Source organism: Callorhinus ursinus, unplaced genomic scaffold, assembly GCF_003265705.2.
Source record: "Callorhinus ursinus isolate GAN/ISIS: 27379988/994484 unplaced genomic scaffold, GSC_fseal_2.0 scaffold7, whole genome shotgun sequence".
In the NCBI taxonomy this organism is placed as follows: domain Eukaryota; kingdom Metazoa; phylum Chordata; class Mammalia; order Carnivora; family Otariidae; genus Callorhinus; species Callorhinus ursinus.
In genome coordinates, this window is record NW_027397069.1 from 32,634,966 (window position 1) to 32,658,784 (window position 23,819).

Genomic DNA, 23,819 nt, shown 5'->3' on the forward strand with positions numbered 1-23,819 from the left:
AAATCAATGGCAAACAACAAATAATATAATAATAATTCCATTAAAAACCAGTCATAAGACTGAATAGATATTTTCCCAAAGAAGACATACAGGTGGCAAACAGACACATGAAAAGATGCTCAACATCACTAACCATCAGGGAAATACAAATCAAATCTACAAGATATCAACTCACACATGTTGTGATGTCTTTTATCAGAAAGACAAGAGATAACATGTATTGATGAGACTTTGGAGAAACTGGAACCCTTGTACACTTTTGTATTTTGTATTTATGTACATAAATAAGTATAGATATTATGGAAAATTGTATTGAGTTTTCTCAAAAAATTAAAAATTAGAACTATCATATGATTCGGTAATCTTACTACTCAGTATATTTGAAAACATACTATTGAGTATTTCTTTCAACTTAGTTATTGTCCATGATCAATAGTGTTAAATATAAATCTCATCCATTTTACTCTATATTCTTCATAATAATGATCCTAAGGTAACAACCATTTAGAGGAAATTTCATGAAATAATACAGTATATCATGATTGTATATTTTTAATAATATTCCTGATGACAAAGTTTATAATTCATGAATAATGAAATTGTACCATTATTGTCTTTCTCATTTGTTAATTGTGCATGCAAATCTTAAATAAAGCAGAGATTTATTTTTGTCTATTAGTATTAGAAAATAATCAGTGGTCGCTCTTATTTCATATGTACAACTAATTGCTCCACAACCATTCACTGGATCATTTTCTTCACTTATTTGTTCTGTTACTTGTATCATATATCAAGGTCCCTTATGTACATATATATGTTTTGTCAAAGAAAAATTGCCCTGGACAAGTTAAACAGGTAAGGATGTCATTGTTCAAGATTATTGTAATGAAGAAAAACTGAATTCAACTCTGCTGAAACAAAAGGCAAGAGAACTTTTCAGTGCTGGGATGAGCTAGTGGAAAAGTACTGGATGAAGTTGGGGGAGGGGGAAATTGGTAAATGGGTTAGATCATCTGTTTGTTAACTGGAGCTATGGAAGTTAGGTTCATACACTTTCACAGAGATTAGGAGAGAAGGGTGATGTTTCTTGGTGATTACACATCCAAGAAATGACTTTCAGATCCTTGAGACATTCCTGAATTATAAAACTGGCAAGGGGCTGGAAGATTTATTCCCCAAAGGAGCAGAGAAAGCATTTACAATTGCAAGTTTTCTAAAGTAAATTGTCTTAAGAAAAAGGGAGTCAGGGGCCTAGGTTAAGAACTTTGTCTAAGGATCAGTCAGACTAAAGGGAATGTTACAGCTGTCTCAGTCAGTTTCTCTGTTCTACATTCTGTGCATTGATTGATTTAGTTTATTTTGATCATAGTAGTTTCGTAAAAGCCTTGAAATCTGAAAAGATGAGTTTCTATATTAAGTTAAATCATAATTCCGTTGAACATATAGGTTAACAAAATGCATATTTTATATTAGTTTTCTCATCACTGAAAATTATATATCTCTCTATTTAGGTTTCTTTTATACTCTTTTATAAGATATTTTACTTTTCTTCACAAAGTTCTTGAATATATTTTTACATATATAACAATGATTTTTTGTTACTGTTTTTGTTTAAAATTGATATGTGTGGTGTTTTAGAGCAATGCTATTTCTTTAAAACCAGTAGACTTATTGAACTCTTACTAGTTATAACCAAAAACCTGTCTTTTTGTCTATAAACAAAATGTTTCTTCTCAAAAACCAATTTTATTTTGTTTCTCTATTGTTTCTACTAACTAGAAATTGTTTTGTATTTATTTTCAACTCTCAAGTGTCTTTTAGCTTTCTTGTTTTAAAACAATTTTAATGCTTCTTCTAAGAAGGGGAGTATGTGTGTGTTTGTGTGTGTGTGTGTGTGTGTGTGTGTGTGTGTGTGTAAAGTTGTTATTGCCAAAAGTGAAAGTATACTATAAATCATTATTATTTGAAACAGAACAATACTAGCTCAGCCATTCTTTATGTATGTCTATATACGTGCCTACACATACATGGATACACACAATACCATCAAAAAAGAATGGAAAAATTGCATAAAAATGATGTAGTTTACAAATTGTTATTGTCGTGTAATTCTTGAATCCTTTTTGAGATGTCAAAATGAAACATGGCATACTGTTTGAGGGTAAACACTTTTAATTCTCAGTCCACCAAACAGCAATTTCAGTGTAGGAATATTCAAATGGATTTGGACCATAATGTAAAAACAACCACCTTACCCAGAATTTTCAAGCACTAAGTACTTAGTACCTGATGGTATTATCATTGTCATTATAGTTAATGTAATTATTGCTTTTTTATTAGGCATTGACTTTCCACTTTTAAAATTAGTTTATATTGTGTTAATCCTACAAAGAAAAACCTAGAGAAGCAAAAATATCTCCTTTGCCTTGAGAGGACAAGTTGCATCTTTAAGAAAATCAAGACTTTTCTGAACAAAATTTACCAAAATTCAGCTGTGCTCCTGAAATGAACTCTCTTCACAAACTTGAACACTTAGGCCAAGAAGAAAAAGTTAAATGAATTATGTGGATCTCTCATTTATAAAATACCAAGTAATTATGGGGACACCGAAAGTCTAGATGGCACTTCCAACAGAAAGAGAGTAGGCTTTTTCACCACCATTGATTGCAAGATGAGGAATTTAAAAATTTTTATATAAAATCCCTAAAGTAGTCAGTTGCCAAGATGATCAAAAAACAAACATTTAAATTCTCTCACTGTTGCCTAAATTACAGGGCTGCTCTGGACAACTAGATTGGTAATATTATTCACCTCAAGAACAGTAATTTGATTTTAAACATCGTTTACAGTCATGACAGAAAATTTTTCATAATGCCAATTAAATTTAGACCAATCTTATTTAGATCACATTCATGCAGTTGGAAATTTGGACATAGATTAGGAAATTTGAGTAATGTTGGAAAATGTTTTAAGATTGTTTTTTGGGGCACCTGATGGTTAAGCGTCTGCCTTCGGCTCAGGTCATGATCCCAAGGTCCTGGGATCGAGTCCTGCATCGGGCTCCCTGCTCCTTGGGAGCCTGTTTCTCCCTCTGCCTCTCTCTAGCTCACTCTCTCTGTCTCTCATGAATAAATAAATAAAATCTTTAAAAAAAAAAAGATTGCCTTTTCTTTATGCCTATTTTGCTTTACTACCCATAATTGTTTTACAAATGATTTTTTAAGTGATCCATGGACATGATTTTAGCATGTCATATTAAAATATACTTATCATCTTTTCCAAAATATATTCCATATATGTGTATGTATATGAATTTATTTTATTATTTTAGATTTTGCTCTCCAACTTATATTTAATGCTAACGGGGTGCTTGTTTCCTCTCCAACTTAAGAAAGTACTTATGTAGGCTTTATTCAATATGTATCTCATGATTTTAAATAGATGCATTTGAGAGCCAAGACAAAAAGTCTCAATTTCTAGATTATTAAAAGTTCTTAGATTTAGATGTTTGTCTTATTCTTAAGTGTTGAAAATATAGCTGAAGCACTTTGGATATAAATAAAGCACAAACAAAATCAATCATGTATAGAACTGAGTAAACAAAATATGACCTATTTGGGGGTAGTTATTTTATATATATAATATTCATATTTCACAAATACCTTTTAAAAAGTATAGTAGCATGACATACCCTATGACTTATGAGGTGGGACAAAATACATATTTGTAGCAATTTCCCTTATTTCTTTATCTATAGAAAATATCTCAGTGACACATTTAACAGAGAAGACAGTTTAATGGGTGAATTCTACAACTCCTAAACAGTGTTTTTGTTTTGTTTTGTTTTGTTTTGTTTTGTTTTATTCTCCACATTATAGAGGCATGACTTATGTGAAGACCATTGTAATTTCTCTTGTTAGAGCAGAATTTGTTTCGGTGCAGAATGACTAGCAACTCTCATGCAGCCTGTGAGCTATGGCAGCAATAATAGGGAAACATTCACATGGTCCATTTACAAGATGAGGTTGCATAAAGTCCATCTGATTACATATAAGTGGTTATTAGAATAGGTCCTCAAAGAGAGTCATAGGAGAGCTATAAATTCTCAGTCATCTATTTTCAAGTCATTTTATGAGAATTGTAGTTTCATGCATATTGGACACTTCATTGTCATTGGCTTCAGAGCAAGAATAAATGGCACATTCACAGGCCAAATACAGACTTCGTGGTTCAAGTGTCTTTGCAGCCTGTACTATTAACAAAGAAATATTAAAAAGGGAAAAATATCTATTGGTAACACTCACTTTGACTCTACAAAATAAGAATGTTAATTCACTACCTGTATCAGAAGCTATTATGATGTTCTAAAGACAGACATGTTTTGTTGTAATTCTGTAATTTATCAGCATTCTGTAATTTATCAGCATGAAGCCTCAAAGCTGCATAAGAAAATTGCAAACATGCACATACAAAACCAATCAGAGTATTCACGTAGAGAGATAAATTTAAAAGAAAGTTGCTTTTGCCATGCCAAGACACGAAGGCCTAGGTTTCTTAGAGTGTGTTTGTTCATTCTTTCATTCTGTTTCAAGACCTCTCACCCCCATGGTGATCCAAAGGCAAAGTGAACTCACAGGGAATAAATCATGGAACAGTGAGAATTCCTGTGGTTTGAGAGAGGCTTGCAGGTGGCCTGTGGAAGGCACTACTGACAATTATCTATGAATAGAAGCTGAAGAATCAACTGGAAACTTTCAAAATTCAGTTGTAAAAAGGACTCTTATGTTTCTATATATTTTAATTTCATTTGGGTATTAATTTTAATCAAAAGTTTCCATTAAATGTATAAAATTAGGTCATTGTGGTTTAAAAATGCATAAGCATATGAAGGTGAAGTTACTTCAACAACAACAAAAAGATGCATTTGAGAGCAAAGACAAAAAGAGAATAGTTAGCCACTTGTTCTATACCGTCTTTTTATTACTCATAAATATATTGAAAATCTTAATATTAGATGTCTATTGAAGGAGACAGCCTTATATTTGATATGTTTATGGCCTGAACAATTAACAGCAAAAGTACATTTATTGAACTAAAACTTCACATCTTTAATATAGAAAGGAAGAAGAAAGTTTTGTAATTTTTAAAATAGCTTGTAAATAGACTTCCAGAGCAGTCAGAATAAATAGAGTGAAGACATTCAATACAGAGGGTAAAATTCTTTTTAGGAGGTTCAGTGATATTTTAAAGACCAAACGAAGTTTGATGAGAAGATACCAAGAAGTTAAACTAAATTAAAATCCTAGAAGCCAATGTCTTAGAGAAAAATAAAAAGCAAATATTCTGCTGTTTATGCTGCTGCTGGGGAAAAAAATAAGAAATTTCAGTTAAAAATGAACTAAACTCAAAAACATTTTTTTTATCTGTGATAGTTTTTATAAATCTATTTTGTGTGAAATCTATTCACTAAAGGGTGCAATCTTCATATGATAAGCATGATATGCCAATTGGTACTGTGATTAATAAATTAATCAAAACAATGTCTAGGGGCACCTGGGTGGCTCAGTCATTAAGCAGCTGCCTTCAGCTCAAGTCATGATCCCAGGGTTCTGGGATCAAGCCCTTCATTGGGCTCCCTGTTCAGTGGGAAGCCTGCTTCTCCCTCTCCCTCTGCCTGCTGCTCTGCCTGCTTGTGCTTTCTCTATCTGTCAAATAAATAAATAAAATCTTAAAATAATGTCTAATACATTAATAAAACCACTCTGAAAATATATTTTTGTATGAAGAACATAATGTAAGATCAGCTTACCTAGTTGACTCCCTTGAAATTAATTCTATAATGGAGAAACTAAATAAGACACAAATCAAAGATGGTCTTGTTTTCAAAACTCCTGACTTAAAATGGGAGGTATTTGTTAACCTTACCTCTCCTTTTTAATATATTTAATATTAAGCAATATTTCGTTTTTATCAGTGCATTAATCAGCATAGCAGATTTTTTAAAATATTAATATGAATTTGTAAATAGATCATTTATGTACCTCTAGAAAACTTAGCATAGACTAAGGTGCAAGACAATATGTTATCTCTTTATCTTAATTGTTTTTAATTCATTTGTAATCATCCCAAACTAGAAGCATCCAAACTGTGTTTCAGTAAGTGAATGGATAAACAAACGGTATTACATCTATATAAAATAACATTATTCAGCAATAAAAAAGGACAATCAAATAACAAAAAGACATGGATGGGCCTAACGGGAGTATTAAAACATGAGTCAATCTAAGAAAAGACAACCTATGATTGCAATTATATGGCATTCCGCAAAAAAGGTACATTTTAAAGACAGTAAAAATGTCAGTGATATAAAATAAATAGGAGACCATGCTGTTATAAAGAAATGACCAAATAAAAACAGTTAATGGAGGAGAAGACAGATATTTCTTGTGTAGAATAATTCCTAATAATGTAGATACTCTTGCCCTGATTGAAGGGGTGAATAAATTTGCAGCCCTTCAGTGTATGCAGTGCATTGTGATTCCAAAGAGTATAGTATAGAAAGAGGAAAAACTAACTTTAGAGGGGAGAAAAATGACAAACACTAACTCAGCCTTGCAATCAAGGTCAACATCAATAGGATGGATGAAAATGGCACTTTACCTCTGTGGTCTTTCACCCCCAAACCCTATAACCCCACTCTAATCTGAGAAAAACAATAGATAAATTCCCATAGAAGGGTGTACTTAAAAAATACCACTCCTCATAACTCTCAAGGTCATTAAAAATGCAGACAGTCAAAAAAACATTACAACCAAGAAGAGCCTAAAGAAACATGATAACTAAATGTAATATTTTATCCTAAATATGATCTTGTAAGAGAAAAGGGACATTAGTTACAAATTAAGACAATTGAAATAAACTTTGGACTTTAATAAGGTATCGATATTGGTTCAGCTTTTGTGACAATATGCACTATTCTAACAAATGATCCTAATAACAGAAAAAACTAGGGACAAGATATATAAGAACTCTCTACTATGCTTTTAGTGTTTTTTTTTATTTTTAATAAATATAAAACTTCAAAAAATTAAAAAGAAAATTTTATTAAAAAACAAATCCAAGAGCGCCTGGGTGAATTAGTTGGTGAAGCATCTGCCTTCAGCTCAGGTCATGATCCCAAGGTCCTGGGATTGAGCCCTGGGTCAGGCTCCCTACTAAGCAGAGACAGCAGGGAGTCTGCTTCTCCCTCTCCCTTTGCCCCTCTCCCCCACTCATGTTCTCTCTCTCTCTCTTAAATACATACATATATACATACATACATACACACATAAACAAACCAAAAAAAATATCTTCATGAAATGCTTTTCAGAGACTTGATCAAGTCCACATATCTAATAAATATATGTAGGTTTATAAAGATGTGAATAAATTATAGTTAAATCCAAATATTTATTGAAAGGGATGCAGCAATTTTTTAGTTTTCAACACTGTTTCTATAACAAAATGTTGGCTCATTTTTTTATTGTCCTCACCCTCTGGTATATGTGTGCTCATATACATTCTTCTATTTGGGATCACAAAGACATTTCTAAACTTATAAAGGTCTGAAATAAAAAGACATGTACATGGCACTTGGAGATGTCAGCAGAAACCTCATACTCTATGTTAGTAAATGTCAGATGCTGTTGAAATTCTTTTGCCACGATATATAAATGAATAAACTTCAATAAGGACTAGGCAAAGAGTTGCCTTTGGGTTGAAGTTTGTGTGATTATGTATTGGGTTGTTTTCTTTGCTTACACATTTTCAGCCCCAAAGCAAAAAATGACAGTCCTTTTGTAGAAACTTGCTGTTCTTTCTTCAATAGAAAATCCCCTTCTGATAATTCTAAAGCTGTCTTATTCCTCTTCACTCATTGTCAGAGGATGGGGTTGAAAATGGAAAGGAAACACTATGTCCAATCTTGTTACTATTTAGAAATTGACAGTACTTTTTCATTCTGAGAGTAACCAATACTACTGTAGCTTTTGTTATCAGAGTGATGGATATAAATTTATTGCTGGGATTGAACGATGAAAGTGATTTTTTTCTTAAAATTTACACTATGCAATATTTATTCTTAAAAATGAAGCAACCCATAAATCTTTGTGGATAAATTCCAATGCCCCCCCCCCAGTGTTCTGATTTCCACTAGCTCTTTGATAAAACCCAAGCTGATTAGTGTCCCTATTAGAGCTAGCTGTAACAGTGAAAGATTTTGGTTATTATTACAGGGAAAATAGCAACAATAACAACAGTGTATCAGTCTTCTTTCAAGAAAAATTTAATAAAACTGGGGCGCCTGGGTGGCTCAGTTGGTTAAGCGACTGCCTTCAGCTCAGGTCATGATCTCAGGGTCCTGGGATCGAGCCCCGCATCGAGCCCCGCATCGGGCTCCCTGCTCCGCGGGAAGCCTGCCTCTCCCTCTGACCCTCCCCCTGCTTGTGTTCCCTCTCTCACTGTCTCTCTCTCTCTCTGTCAATTAAATAAATAAATAAAATCTTTAAAAAAAAAAGAAAAAATTAATAAAACTTATTTTATTTTACATCTTTATTATGTACTTATAAGTATCAAACTAGTGAGAATGTCAGTTGTAACAAAGATGGCAAGCGTAGCTTTGGCATATCTTGACTTTCTGGTCTACTTCTAAAGTATTTACATTGAATTTGCTCTTTCCAGTTCAACTTTATTCCATAATCCAAAATTTTACTCAATCTTTTCTTTTGAATTTATACCAAATATTTTATCTTCTTTATTTTATAATATTCCTTACATAATCACTTCTGTGAGGTACAGAAAGGTTAATAATCCAGAAATCAAGACAAAAAATTATTTTCTAATTCTGAAGATACATGAGAAAAGAGACAATGAGATTTGAATACAATTTAATATGTATATATATATCTATATGTGAAATATGTAGTATATCACATAAATAGCTATATGTGATGAGTTAATGTTTCTGTAAACTACACTTATGCAAGAATGAAATGGGATGTATGTAATAACTCAGAAGGTTACCTTGAGTTACACTATCTGCTGGTTCAAGTCAGAGGAAACGAGTCAATTTAAAATTAAGTTCTGGCCCACAAAGTGCAAAGGGAAATTTTCCCTTTATTTCACATTTATTTATTTGTTTTTGTTTGTTTGTTTCAGGATGAACTTCTTTGTCTGTCTGAGAAAGTTCTAGTTTGATGCCTGATGTTCTGACAAAGTACCCCTTTCACTCAGAAATGTCTCCTTTTAGAAGGTGTATTATATGGTATTACAACAGAAGGCATCTCATCCATCATCAGTACCATCTCTTTTTCTATCCTCTTGAAGGTGAAGACTCTCTCCTTTAATAAGTCTGTGTATGAAAAATAAGAAATAGGGTTTTCCCTCCACAGTAATACACATTACTATTCACACCTAAAACTTTGGTGCAAGCGTATCTGGCTGGCTCAATAGTTGGAACGTGCAACTCTTGATCCCAGGGTCATGAGTTCAAGCCCCACATTGAGGGTAGAGTTTACTTAAAAAATAAAAATTAAAACAAAATGAGACTTTGGTGAAATTCTGATGATCGAGTCCCGCATCGGGCTCCCTGCTCAGCGGGGAGTCTGCTTTTCCCTCTGACCCTCTTCCCCCTTGTGCTATTTCTCATTCTCTGTCTCTCAAATAAATAAATAAAATCCCCATTAATATTAGAAATCATCCTCTAATTATAAATAGTGAAGATTTTCACTAAGAATAAGTCTGAAATTAAAAAACCACTTGTCTATTTATACTGAAGGAAAAAAATAGAGGATAGAATTTATTTCATTGAAGAAAATCAAAGTAGATGATTAAACTTTATTATGAAAAGTATTTTTTGTGAATTTCAATGAATATTCTTAGATTATTAAGTATGTGAAAGTGTAAACTAGGTGTAGGTCACCTCAAAGACAAGCACAAGCACATACATATTTTTAAACTATATTTAATTATTTATTTTTTTATTTGGAAGTAATTTTTCTTAAAGTCCACTTTTTGAAATAGATTTTTAAATTTATTTTGAAAGAATTTCTGACTTATAGAAGATGAAATACAGTACAGTTTTCTGTACTCTTTACCCAGCTTCTTATGATGTTAACATCTTATATAACTAAAGTACATTTATTAAACAAACATTATAGAGATTTACCCACATTTTCCATTTTCTACTGTTTTTTCCATTATAGATCAATCTAGGACATTGCACTGCATTTATTTCTCATGCCACCATAGTCTTCTTCAATCTGTGACAGTTCTTCATTCTTTTCTTGTTTTTGTGCCCTTGACATTTTTGAAAATTAGTGTTCAATATTTTGTAGATTGCCTCTTAATTTCAGTTTAGGTAATTTATCACGAGTAGATTGGTGTTATGGGTTTGTGGAAGAACAACACAGGTGACCTCATAGCATCATATCAGGGAGTATCTGCTATCCACATCTTAACCTTGGTGACATTAACCTTGATTACTTGATTAAGTGTCTGCCATAACAAAGTTAACTTTTTTCCATTGCCATACTCAATTTGTTGGAAGCAGGTCACTAGGTCCAGTTCACACTCAAGGGAAGGGAATTAACCTCCACCTCCTGAAGGGAGGGTTAGCCTATAATTTGTAGGCCTGTGATAAAACCACCACAGTAATTAGAATTATTTTTGGTGGGATACTTTGAGGCTATGCATGTATTCTGTTTCTTAAATCTTTACCTTCTGTTTCTTAAATCTTTACCTTCTATTTCACTAAATCACTGGATCTTGGCTATAGCAACTGTTATTGTGCTGTTCTGATGATGAGTTTTTCTTTCATTGCTTACACATTTATTATTTGGAATTTTTCAGAAAGAAAATGTTTCCCTTATCTAACATTTATTTAATAATTTATGTCAGGATGAACATAAGATATTTCTTTTATTCTTTTTGTCGTAATTCATACGGTCCTTGTTTAATTTTTTTACTCTAATTTTTCTAGCTTTAGCTTCTGGAAGTTCTTCCAGGTTGGCGCTTGTGTCTTTGTCTTTTTTTTTTTAATCTTCCTTATTTTATGGCTCATGATGTATGTGCCCTTCCTCCTATAATCAAGCATTAATTCAAATAGCCATTGATCCTTTTACTTAGAAACAAAGAACTGGGTGCAAAGATCGCTCATTTCTCTTGTGGTGTCATTGCTGATAGGCTGTCTCAGCAGACAGAACTAGAAAATATATGTATATTTTCCTATCTCTGTATGTACACATATTTATAATTACTTCTATACCTGTCTATCTCTCTCTCTCTCACACACACACATGCACGTTCATACCATTATCTTCTACTCTGATCCAACAACAGAGGTTTCATTTATACCTTCAATTTTGACATCACCTGGAATTTTGCTCTCTCAGATTTTGCAAACTTGCCACTTTGTAAGTAAAATCTTCTATAGTTCTGTGGTTTTGCTTAGGTACTTCTCCTAAGATGATTCTGTTTTTTTTTTTTTTTTTCCCACCAGATTTCTAGACATTTACCTCTCTGTTTTTCAGGAACATAATTCTGTCATCTCCCCTTTCTCTGTTTCTTTTTTTCTCTTTTCAGAAAATAGTTCATAATTCAGCATGCTTAAGTTCCCTTTAATATAAATTTTATCAGCTTACACTCAGTCTTCCAATTAGTCTACCCAACTTCAGTCTTGCACCCAAAACAATTTCTACCCCATGATGACTAAATAAGTATCTAAAATAGATCCTGCTCCTCTTCAATGCTTTTCTGATTCTTTTTTCCCAGATAAAATCCAATTATCTTAACATAATGCAAAACTCACCATGATACAGCCCACATGCTTCTTTAGACTCACAGCAGCCTGCCCAATCCAGGATTAATTTAAATACATTCCTCCCAAATACCAAGTTATTTCTTCTCTCCTCTCTTGTCCCCATTTAAATGATTGAATTACACACCATTCTTAAAAATGCACAAAATTGTAATGTAAGGTCAGTGATCTACCAAAATATTTTTTATATAATCACCACACAATCAAGAAAGAGAACCTTGCCAGCATCCTAGGACCACTGCCCTACCTTTTAATGATATTTTCCTTATTCACTGATTCCTTCTTCTCTTTCTTCCAACTTTTTGACTACTGGCATTATGGGTCATTTTAAATTTGCCTAAATTGAATCCTAACGTTTGAATTTTGCATGTGACTGCACTATGTTTTTCAACCATTTTGTTGCATGAAGTTAAAGTATGTTTATTTTTTGTATTTCTTTAAAAGAGTATACAAAAAATTATCTATCATATTGTTGATGGTCATTTGGATTTTCTCAAGTCTTGGCAACTAAAGAAATTATGGTATCTGCAGAAATGCATAATTAGATATATATATATATATATATATATATATATATGTACACACACATCTGAGTTTGGAATTGCTGTATCATATACACAAATTTCATTTTTTGTTAGATAATGACACAATGTTTTTCAAATTCATTGTAACATTTTAGACTTCTACTGGAGATATATAGAGTTTCTTATTGAACCACATCTTCATCACACTTATAACACTTAATTATAACTATCTTCAGATTTTAGATACATAGTATCTGTGTGTAGTCATTAATATTTCATGGTGGTTTAATTTTGCATTTATCTGGTTACTATTTAGGCACTACATTTTAAGGTGTTTATTAACCATTTGAATATTCTCTGTTTGGAAATGCCTAATTATGTGTTTTGATTCACTAAAGATCTTTATACATTGTGATGTCAGCCCTTCATTGGTTAACATGCTGTGAATATCTGTTCCACTTGTTATTTAACATTAATTAGTATTTTATTTAATGAAATAGTTAAAAAATAATTTAAAAAAATAGACTAATCTGATTAGTATTGATATCTGGTGAGCTGATGGCATGTTGATTAGGAAACCACAATCTTAATTGTTCCTTCGTGTTCATTTAAACTTTGAATTTGGGAAATTGGCTAAAAATGAAATAATTCACAATGAAATAAGCATTTAACTTAAGCCATTAAAAGAGCTTTTTCTTTTAGTAAATTTAGGTAAATACTTCCATTTTATATGAGAATGGCAGCATTGCATTTTGGATTGTGAGGAACATTTAGATTTCCTAAATGAAATCTCTAGGTTACAAAAGCATATTTGTGACTTGTTCCTTTTTACTTAAACTGGAAAAATATATTGGAAAGTGATGGTATGTGAATAAAAATTCAGTGTTGAAAAATTATATTATAAACAACACTTTTAATTTTGTGTGTGTATGAAGAAAATAATGCAATGGGAAGACTACATATGACATATTGTGTTTTTCTTGTTAGATGCCAAATTAATATCCTACTAGATTATTTAGAATTTGGGTTCATTATTTAACATGTTACATTTTACATATATAAGCTGAACAGATAAGGTTAACTGAGCATAGCATTGATTTTCTATAAATTAGATGTTTTTCTTAAAAAAATTAAAGTTTATTTCACAGAATGAGTTTGTCCATTTAGTTTCTATTACCACCAAATTGCCATAACTTTGATTACTTTTTCCTACTTTTATATGTTCTCACTAAATACAGTGACCTGCATTAATTGAAATGTGTTTTTTAGGAGGACATGCACTTACTTGGCACCTTTTCCATGGAACTAAATTAAATCTGATGACACGGTCTCCCACTTCACTAAAGTGGTAATTCCCCTTAATAGGGACACTTGCTGATAATGAGGTGAGGCTCCAATGGGACTTAAGGGTACACAAGAAGCTCAAAGGTTGTGGATTCTTTTTTTCTTTTTTTACTTCCAGGACTTCTGTCACCAATTATCTACTCACCGCAGAAGTTTCATCACTCTGTAGGAGACTTTTAAAACTACTTCTTTAACAGAACTTATTTCAGAATTTTTGGTTACACCTGTTAGGATCTGTAAGAAAGTGCCACTTCTGTCTTCCTTCCCATTTATCACTTCAAGAGCTCTCCCACCTGTGTGACATAGACTAGTGATGTGGGAGCTAGTTTCTGCCTCCAGAAACAACGTAAATTATCCTGTTCTCTGGCAAAGATTGCATTTTCCATTCTCTCATATACTATATGTTCATCATTTTTAAATCTTTTTGATCACTTAATTGCCTATTGAGACTATCAGTCATTACTATGTTGCTTTATAATAGCTGGGGAACTTTCTTACTCCTATTTTAATGAGTCATTATTGACTTATTCAACATAGGAAAGAAAAATTCCTTTTTTCTTGGGAAAGCTATTTTTACTCTAATATAATCTATATTCAAATACATGATAAAGAGATCTCTGAAGAAGCTTATCCTTATAGGAACTTTTGTTTACAGGTGTGAAAAAATGTTAGTTTATATTTGTCAATAATAAAATTAATACCTACTAAAATGTATATCAGGAAATAATCTAACAGAAATTTCTGGAAGGTTTTATAATATAAATGGCAACATTTATTTTATAGGCATCAACTGAAAGGTGCATTTGCAGTATAATTCTGCAAATTATTGACTGAAAAATAAAATACATCTTGATATAAATTATAAAAGAAACATAAATATATAAGGTATAGAATAAACAGAGAATGATGGTATAGAGAACCTGAAAGACTAAATAATTTCCACTGTGACTCCTTAAGTGATTAGAGCCCCAAATATTCCTCCTCAGCTATCCTGCTGAACTCAAACTGCCTAAACACTAGTAGCTAAACCACAATCCCAATTTGCTGCCTCTGCAACTTGCTGCATGATTTATGTTAGTTAAATTCCCCAGTATTTTCTTAAGAGTTTAATTGTTCAGAAAAAAAATTGACCTCTAATTAACCTTCCCAAATGTGTTTTATAATATTCTAAGTCCCCCAGTCCTCTCAGGACACTCGTCTTAACTCGTCATCTCTATTCTCATGATGTGTTGTTTTTATGAATGCTGTAAATGCCAGACCTACCAGTTTGGAGTTGTTTCCTTCCTGACACAGAGGAAGCTTCAGCACAGTGGCTAAGAGCTCAAGGTTCATAAGCAAAGGCCAGACTCAGGTATTAAAGAGTTGTTTCATTTTGGCCAAGTTATATTTTCCTTTCCCCTCCTGCAAAAATCAGATCACATTTTATTAATTGATTAACAGAAATATGTATTGTGTTCCTATTCTTTACCACTAAGTCTATTAGATGTTAGGTACGTAATATTCATTCAAGCAGATGTAAACCTTGACCACATGGGTGGTAAACAACACTGAGAAGAACATGAGAGTTTTCCGTGTGAATCCTACACAAAAAGTTCAGATGTGAGAACAAAAAGCCACGTTTCTTTATTGACCTGAAATCATATTAAAACTGACTTTGAAGTCCTATCTTATAATGAGGGCAGGAAGTTGAAACTAATGTAGAACTTGGACCGTGCTCCTTTCTCTAGGGCTTCACAACAACACAATTCAACTGTGGTGATAGAAAGGGAGGTTAATTGCCATATCTTTATTCCATCTTGGATATCTTTGATGTGCTCACTATCAATGCTCAGTAATACCTTGAGATTGTGATATGGTGCTGCTAATGTGCAACCTCACATGCACCAATCTTTTCTAGAACATTTCAAACCACACCATGAGATCATCTGTCTGGAGTTGAAACCACTGCCCCAGGTCTCTGCAGGGTAGTAGTGTATGGGTATTACTCTCATGGGAACACCATTCTCTATCAGATCTAGAATAAATCACCACCGATTCTCCTATTCAATCTTTTCTCTCCTCAGAGGCACTCATCTGTCTCTGTTCTCTATTCACAAAATTCTTAAGGAACAGGTTTCCAGAGAACAAATGAGAGATCCTGTTTTCTGTAAGGGTCTTTTTGTTTTCTTCTCTACAATTCACACTTTAACATCATTCACAAGAAGAAGCACATCTGAGTGAGAGAGGGGCAGAAACATCTGGCTAGTCTGCTTCAAAATAGAGAAAAAAATCATAGAAACAAAATAGTTAATATCTAACATAACATAGTTACCAAATATTAATAATAGCTTAATATGTAGTTAATATTTAATAATACTTTAAGCAATAAGGAATGTCTTTATAATAGAGAGTAACATGATGTTATGGGAAGAGCTGTGTATCATATGGAATGGTCACAGAAATAATCTCTGTAGAGATGACATTTATAGAAAAAGATGAAGTATATTTTTAATTTTATTTTTTTTAATTTTTTAATGCTATGTAAAAGGCTGAGGGGAGAACAACTCAAAGCCTTAGAACCTCCATGGTGGAATTCTCTAAGTTGAGAAAGAATTGAAAATGACTCGTGTGATGAGTGTATATTGAACAAAAGGAAAGGATGGTTGAAAAGGCCACTGTGAAGATAAATAGGGCTCAGGCCATATAAGATCCTATAGAATATGTAGAAATAATTTTGATTCTAAGGGCTGAGAGAAGATAATATGTTTAAGGAGACAAGTCATATTATTTTATTTTAATTTTAAAAAAGATCACTTAGGCAGCCACAGAGATGTTTGAAATAGAGTAAGAGAGAAAGCTGGAAGATGTGTTAGGAAGTTCCTGCAAGTGTCCAGGCCAGAGATGAATGTGCTGGGGAGAAAAGAAAGGAGATCATGTTTGCAGTGCACCTTTTGGTTACAAATAGTTACCACTTAAGAAACAATCAATATGGGGCGCCCCCTCCTGGTCGGGATGGGCTTTTATGTGAGGCGGCAGCGATGGTGCTCACACCCAAGGAGCAGATGAACTGTGCTGATTAGGGGGGCCACTTCACAGGAGCTGCTAAAATGGGCATGAGGATCAAACTGCAAAGCAACAACCACCCAACAACCTGCTGAAGGAACTCAGTAAGTGCCAGCTCTGGGAAACCATGTGTGATGTCTCCATTGTGGTGGGGAGCGTCTCCTTCCTGGCCCACAAAGCTGTGAGGGCTTGTATGGCTAGATACTTTCAGAAACTTTTCCTGAATATTGGCCTTGATGCTACCAGGACCTCTGTGGTGGACTTTATTACCCCTGCCAACACTGAGAAGATTCTGAGCTTTGTCTACACATCAGAGCCCTTGACAGACCCAATCAATGTTGGGGTCATCTAAGAGGTAACTGAGTGTCTGGGTGTGGAGGATCTCTTCCAGGTCTGTCCCTCCACCTTCCCTGGCCTGGAGAGCACTGCTGTGGCCATGCTCTGGAGCAGCACCAGTGGTACCCAGAGTTGTAACTCAGCAGAATCCACTCATCCCCTTGAAGAACAATGGGATGGTGGGGAGCCCATTGGTCCTGATAGGAACTATGTGTTACCTAGTGATGCTAGAGGAAGCTATAAAGAGGAAGAGAGAAATGTTACCAATGACACCAACCATAGCTTGTGTCTGCTGCAACAGCCACTGCCACCGAAGACAGAAGACCATGATGCCCCTGCTCCTTCCATGCCTTTTACTAGGATGATGACCTAGCTCCTGCCCTCCATACAAAGTTTAGAGCAGTGGAGACTTCAGTAAAAATAGTTTCTTTCCTCCTGACAGTGCAAATAAACATCACCAGGGGAACCAATTCCCGTGGGAGCAATAGAAACCACTCCAAAGATCCTGGCTTTGAGAAGATGGATGAGCTCCAGCTCATCATCAACCCGGCGGATGATGACTTGCAGTTAGAAGACCCCACTCAGGAGACAGGCATAGCTGAGGAGGTGAATGAGTTGAGAGATACCAGTGAAAACGAGCTGACTTTTGGAGAGAATGATAATTGCGCCAAAAGGCCATGCCCTGCCAGGTGTTCAAGTAAGTTCTAGAACACAGCATTCACTGGATCTGACAGCATGCTCAGGACCCCATGGACCCGCTGACAGACAACCACAAGTTCTTTGAGACCCACTGCTAGCAGCGAAACTCCCAGATGACCCATGCTCTATTCCACATTGGTATTTTCCTCTTCTTTTGCGACACATGTGAAACTAAGTTCATTATGAAGTGGCAGCTAACCCTCCACCCACGGGATGGAACATTTGAGAACAACACCACTGTCCACCCCAATGATCCCGTGACTGGGAATCTGGGTTTGTTTTCAGGTGCAGCCTCCACAGAGTTGAAATGCACTGTCTGTGGGAAGGCACAGACCAAAGATCTCCACATGGTCCAGAGCCACGTCCTTGACCATCTAAACTTGGGAGGTGCCAAGCCTGTGGTATCTGTGACCAGCACCACTTCACCTCTGCAGCCCCAGATGGCACATGGTCTTCACCTTGGCACTTCAGTCCTCTCTTGCCCCATCTGTGTGAACGGCTTTGTGGCCTGGCACCCCCTAGAGAAGCAAATGGCCGTGCACCACAGCCTGGAAGAACGGAAGTCCCATGCCACCTATGCGGCCGGAGCTTCAAGTCAGAGGCTGCCTATCGCTACCATGTCAGCAGCACGAATACAACGGTGGCCTTGAGGAAAGGCCCGGTTTGGGACTATCGCACCGAGCAGTCCAGAAATGGAAGCTTCCAGCGAAGGAGTCCCTGAGTGAGGACCTGGCTCTGCAGGGCCAGCCCGGGAACAGCAAGTACAGCTGTAAGGTCTGTGGCAAAAGGTTTGGCCATGCAGGCGAGTTCAACTACCTCTGGTGGATCCCCAGGTGAGAAGCTGTAGGTGTAAGGGGTGCCATAAGTACTTCCAAGGCCATGCAGCCATCCAGTGCTGCCTGGAGACACACTTGGGGGCAGTGAGGTACCGCTGCACAGTCTGCGGCCCCCACAGCTCCACGAGCAAGCACGTGCGCATGCACGGACCTGCTTGACTTCACCGTTAAGCAGACTTTTTTGTACTGTGTCCATTGCAAAGAGGCAGCAAAGAGCCTGGACTGCTGACTGGATCCCAGCAGAGCCAGGGGAGCTCCCAGGTGGCAGCCAGGATGTTGATTTTCTGACGGCTGTCCGTTCTCTCTTTAGCCGAAGTTTCAAATTTTGCCTTGCTAGGAATCCCGTTCTGTCTTGTGTTTAGGGGAGAAAAAAGAAGAAAGAGCACATGAGCTGTTACTGTTCTTGAGAAGCCGCAGTCCTATCATGTTTACCTCCTTACCTGTTTTCGCCCACCAAGGGCTGTGTCTTTTATTCTTTTGAGGCTGGTTTGGGGATCTTGTCAGGCAATTGGTGTCAACTAGATCGCCTTCCCCAACCTCTCCAGTTTTAGGTTACTGATAGGTTTTAGGCTGCTAAGAACCCAACCAACAGCCTCACTGAATAGAGGAGGTGGTGAGAGGTTTTCACTGTGGGTATTATTGCCAGATTTCCACCTGGGACAGCAGCTATGAGGGAGATTTTGGGAATGTGGTCACTCAGAAAAGACGAGTCAGCAGGACAGCTCACCTCGGGTTCCAGGCCCAGCCCGTAGCTGGGAATAGGCAGATGGGCTGGAGGGGCCTGTTTGTTCCAAGACTCTAATCTGCTGATTGGACAGGAAAATCTTTTGGCAGCTAGATCCAAACTGGGGTCAACAAACTTTGGGATGAATCCTTGTCAGTCAGAAGAGTCATTGTGCAGTGCCAACCGAAGTGGCAGCCTGGATGGGCAGAAAGGGAGGTTTCTCTTCTCTCCTCAATTCCAAAGAAACATGATTTTATGGAGTGACAGCCCAGCATGTCAGGCCTTCCCTTTGGGGTAAAGTGGACGGAGAACCACTGTGATATAGTCACTTGTCATCTGGCTACCTCCATTGACTTTGAGGGTCCTGGTGGAGAGGTGGGGATGTCTCTGACAGCCCAGCCTTGCCTTAATTTACATCCAGTCTCCCACCTAGAAGTGTGTTTGGGCTGTAGTACGGATGAGAAGACCCCGTGAGGTGGGAGAATAGTGGACTGTGAGCCTTTCATGATTAAAGAATCCCAAGGAACTGGTGGTGTGTAGAGGCTATGTGCATTCTGTTTGTCCCAGTCAGATAGCCGGTTGTTTATTTTGTGCTAACTGGGCAGGAGCTTTGGCAGTTCACCTTTGACCTGCGGGAATTTATCCTGATCTGTCATTATGTCCCCACCAGGGAGCACTGATGGACAGCAGCTCGCTCAGGCCCTACCTAGGTGACTGGTGAAAGCGTCTACCCAGTCTTTGGGGCTGGTCTTCTCGGTTCTTCATCGACTTTTGAGGGCGTCTTGCCCAAAGAAGACTTGAGGGTCAGGGCCCTCAGATCCCATATATTCACAGAGTGGCACCTCAATAACACCCTATCTCACCCTGCTTGGCTGAGCTCTGGGAGTCCCTGGCCTGGGGCTTGACACTGCCCTTGGTAGGACTCGGCAGGATCCCGGGGCTATTTCACAAGCAGGTGGTTTTAATGAAATCAAAAAGCTTTTTTGTGCATTAATATTTATTTTTGCTTTTTTTTAAGATTCTATTTATTTATTTGAGAGAATGAGAGAGAGAGAGCATAAGAGGAGAGAGGGTCAGAGGGAGATGCTGGACTCAATCCTGGGACTCCAGGATCATGACCTGAGCCGAAGGCAGTCGCTTAACCAGGCGCCCCGATTTTTGCTTTTGTATACATATCGCCACGCATCTCTTTTGGATAAGTGACTTCAGGAAAATGAGTTTCTCCCCAGCAAGTATCCATATTCCGGGGGATAATTCTGACCAGAGATTTGGGAAGCAGGGGCTAGAACTGGGGGAGGAAGTATCAAGTCTTTAAACAAGCATATTCTTTAATTTCCCTCCAGATAGTCTCTTGCAGGATAAACCCAGAGCACCTGTTAGATAATGCATATGAGTTCTAGAAAGTTGGGGCTTGTTGAATTCCTGACCTTTCATCACCCAGAGTGGACTGGGGACTGGGTTGAGGGAATCAAGTCACGTGAAGGACATTTTTGCATATTTTCTCATCCTTCCTAAACTTGGAAATCTATACTAAGACAAATAGGTGAACCAAATCTCTGTCCTTGTTGGAGCCGCTGCCTCTCCCCCTAGCCCGACATTGGTAAAACCTCCAAAGTTGAGGTGCACGGGTCTCTGGTGGGGTGAACGCTACTGGAAAGGATTTGTGTACGTGGCCACTTTCCACCATCTACATTCACCTTGTTACATGTTCCCTCAGGACAGTCTTGTCAGAAAGCAGTGCTGATACTTTTTATTCCTGATGGGCTTCTCCCTTTCTTCACCACTCTGACCATTAGAGATTCAAGAAGGAAAATGTGTAAAAGATGACAGTCCCATATCTACTACCTTTTCAAGCCTGAGTGGTCCCTCCCAGACTGTTAGTGAGGACTGACTTTTGAGTAGTCAGATTGGAGAGAGGTGGTACCTCCCAGAACACAGCCAGGTAGCTGAGAATGGATCCATGTGCTGGAGAAACGTTTTCCTTAATAGAGGGCATCGTGGATGCTGGATTATCTCTATACCTAACCTGAAACTGTGAATTTTCCCTTTTTGCCAGTAAACCAGAAATCAAATCCTTGAAACTTTGCCCCTGAGACACTAAATAAAAACTGCACCCCTTGATCCTCCTGAGGCCAGCTGGTTGATCAGGGTGGTCCAGTTGGTTGTTGTCAGATAGGTAGCAGGGTCAGCAGCTCCTGAGGCTCATTGGCCAAACCCTGTTCCTCTGCATGTCCCCATATTCACACTTGACCTCTCCCTCTGTTTAGAGTCCTGTTTGCTGCCTCTGCATCAAGATCATCTTTCTCTGAATTGTTTTACTCGAAACACTATATTGTGGCAAAGGGATGTGAGGATAACTGGTGGAACACATTCAGTTTGTTTTGTTTTGTTTTGTTTCAACCTTTCCTTTATTGAAGTTTGTTGCCCCCTCTGCCCTGGAGTCCAGTTGAGCACTGTCTCCTACCGAATTATTCCAAGGTTCTGTTGGACCCTTGAATGTCTTTTTTTTTCTCCCTTTCCCCGCATTTTCTTGTACTGTACTCGGGAGCAGCTGCAGAGCGCTTTGTTTAAAAATTAAGAATTTTGGGCGCCTGGGTGGCTCAGTTGGTTAAGCCACTGCCTTCGGCTCAAGTCATGATCCTGGAGTCCTGGGATCGAGTCCCACATTGGGCTCCCTGCTCTGCGGGGAGTCTGCTTCTCCCTCTGACCCTCTTCCCTCTCGTGCTCTCTATCTCTCATTCTCTCTCTCTCTCAAATAAATAAATAAAATCTTTAAAAAAATTAAGAATTTTGAGAAGGCAACTGTAGAGCATGTGACCATTCCCAATCTGTTCCTTAAGGGAAAAAAAGTAACCTTTGCATGGCACACTGGGGAAAACAGCAGAGGTTGCTTATTGCCAGAAGAGGGGATCTGTGTCCTGCCTCCCCTGTGACTGATTGACAGCTCACTGAGGCCACCACACCACTGGAAATCTCTGCTGTATCCTAGAATTTGGTCCTACATTTTAGGACTCCATGGAGTCTCTATAGGTTATAGCTAGTTGGTAAAAAAGAAGGTGGGGCGGGGTTGGGCCCAGGTGACACCTAAGAACCAGGACATTGGTTAAAATTTCTTTTGACTTTCTTCTCTTCTCATCTATCAGTGCTCTTTTATCTCCAACAAGCCTTCTCCCCAGTCAGGTTTTGCTACTGATCAGTTTTCTTCCTCTTCTGGACTCCTGCTGGGCCCTATTCCTCAGACTCCTCAACTTTTGAAGTACATTTAAATCACTGTATAGATGAACACTGATTTTCTTGGAATGGGAGCGGTTTGTGCCGAGAAGGCTGTGCCCATCTAGGGAATCCTTATGCCTACATCCTGCACTGATTACGTCAGGAAGTGGAGGGCACTAAGCATTTGTTTCATCGTGATCACTCACCATAAACTTAACATCAGAATGGAAATGAAACTGTCTTGATCCCGATGTTTCTTTAACACCCTTCCCCTGCCCTATCCACCCTTCCCTCTCATCTCTACTGGCGAAAGTCTCTTGTGAAAACCAAGAAGAGTTGTTAATGTCTAACTCCTTCCATTACATTAAAAAGCACTGACTTCCTAATATTTAAGTGTTTACTATCCATTGCTCTACGGTTTTGTATATTTTGTAAACTGCCCCCCAATAACAATAATTTTGTAAACTGCCCCCAATAGATGTCTAAAATTGCTGTAAAAAATAATCAATATAATTTCTACCAACATCACAATGATTATTATTAGAGAATATTTTATTATCAGAATTAGAAGGTAATGAATCTTATGTAGAAAAGAAGGAATTATTATTATGGCCAGGAGGTTATCTAAAATCCCTTGAATGTTTCTCTGGATTTTATGTTATTTGCCAACTTTTTACAATTTGTAAATTGTTTTTTTTCTACATATATATTCCACGTTGTATTTAATTTCATTTAACACCGTAAAAACATTTATTAAAGAAATTTCCATAACTGTAAAATCTTCATGTCCTTTAAACACAAATCAGCAATCCTCTATGTCATTTGTGATTTGGAGTCCACATTGTATGAAAGCAACAAAAGTAAAGAATTTTTGTTTCAGTTGAAATTCTATTATTCTTAAGAAGATGGCTTGAAATAACCACACTATCAACTAATAACTTGAAATATGTTAGTAATGTTTTGAAAACATATGAGAATCAATTCAAGGATTATAATATTTATTTTGAAACGATTACTATGTAGCAAATATAAGCATATTTCTATGTTTATATTTGGTGTAAATGGATAACACAGTTTGGCATGTAATTAGCCATAAGGGATTCCTTATACTAAAAATCAAAGACTAAGAACCTGTGGAATAAATAAATAATGTTTTATGAGGAGTATATGAATGTTTACATTGTAACATAATGAGGTATTTCCCAGATTAGAGCATTAGCATCAAGGCAAAAATGGAGATTATCATG

At 36.7% G+C, this 23,819-nt stretch overlaps 1 pseudogene; it reads left to right on the forward strand.

Annotated features, from left to right (window-relative positions):
- The first annotated feature begins 16,808 nt into the window (after positions 1-16,808).
- On the forward strand, positions 16,809-18,864 carry LOC112826345 (zinc finger and BTB domain-containing protein 39-like; annotated as a pseudogene).
- The last annotated feature ends 4,955 nt before the right edge of the window (positions 18,865-23,819 follow it).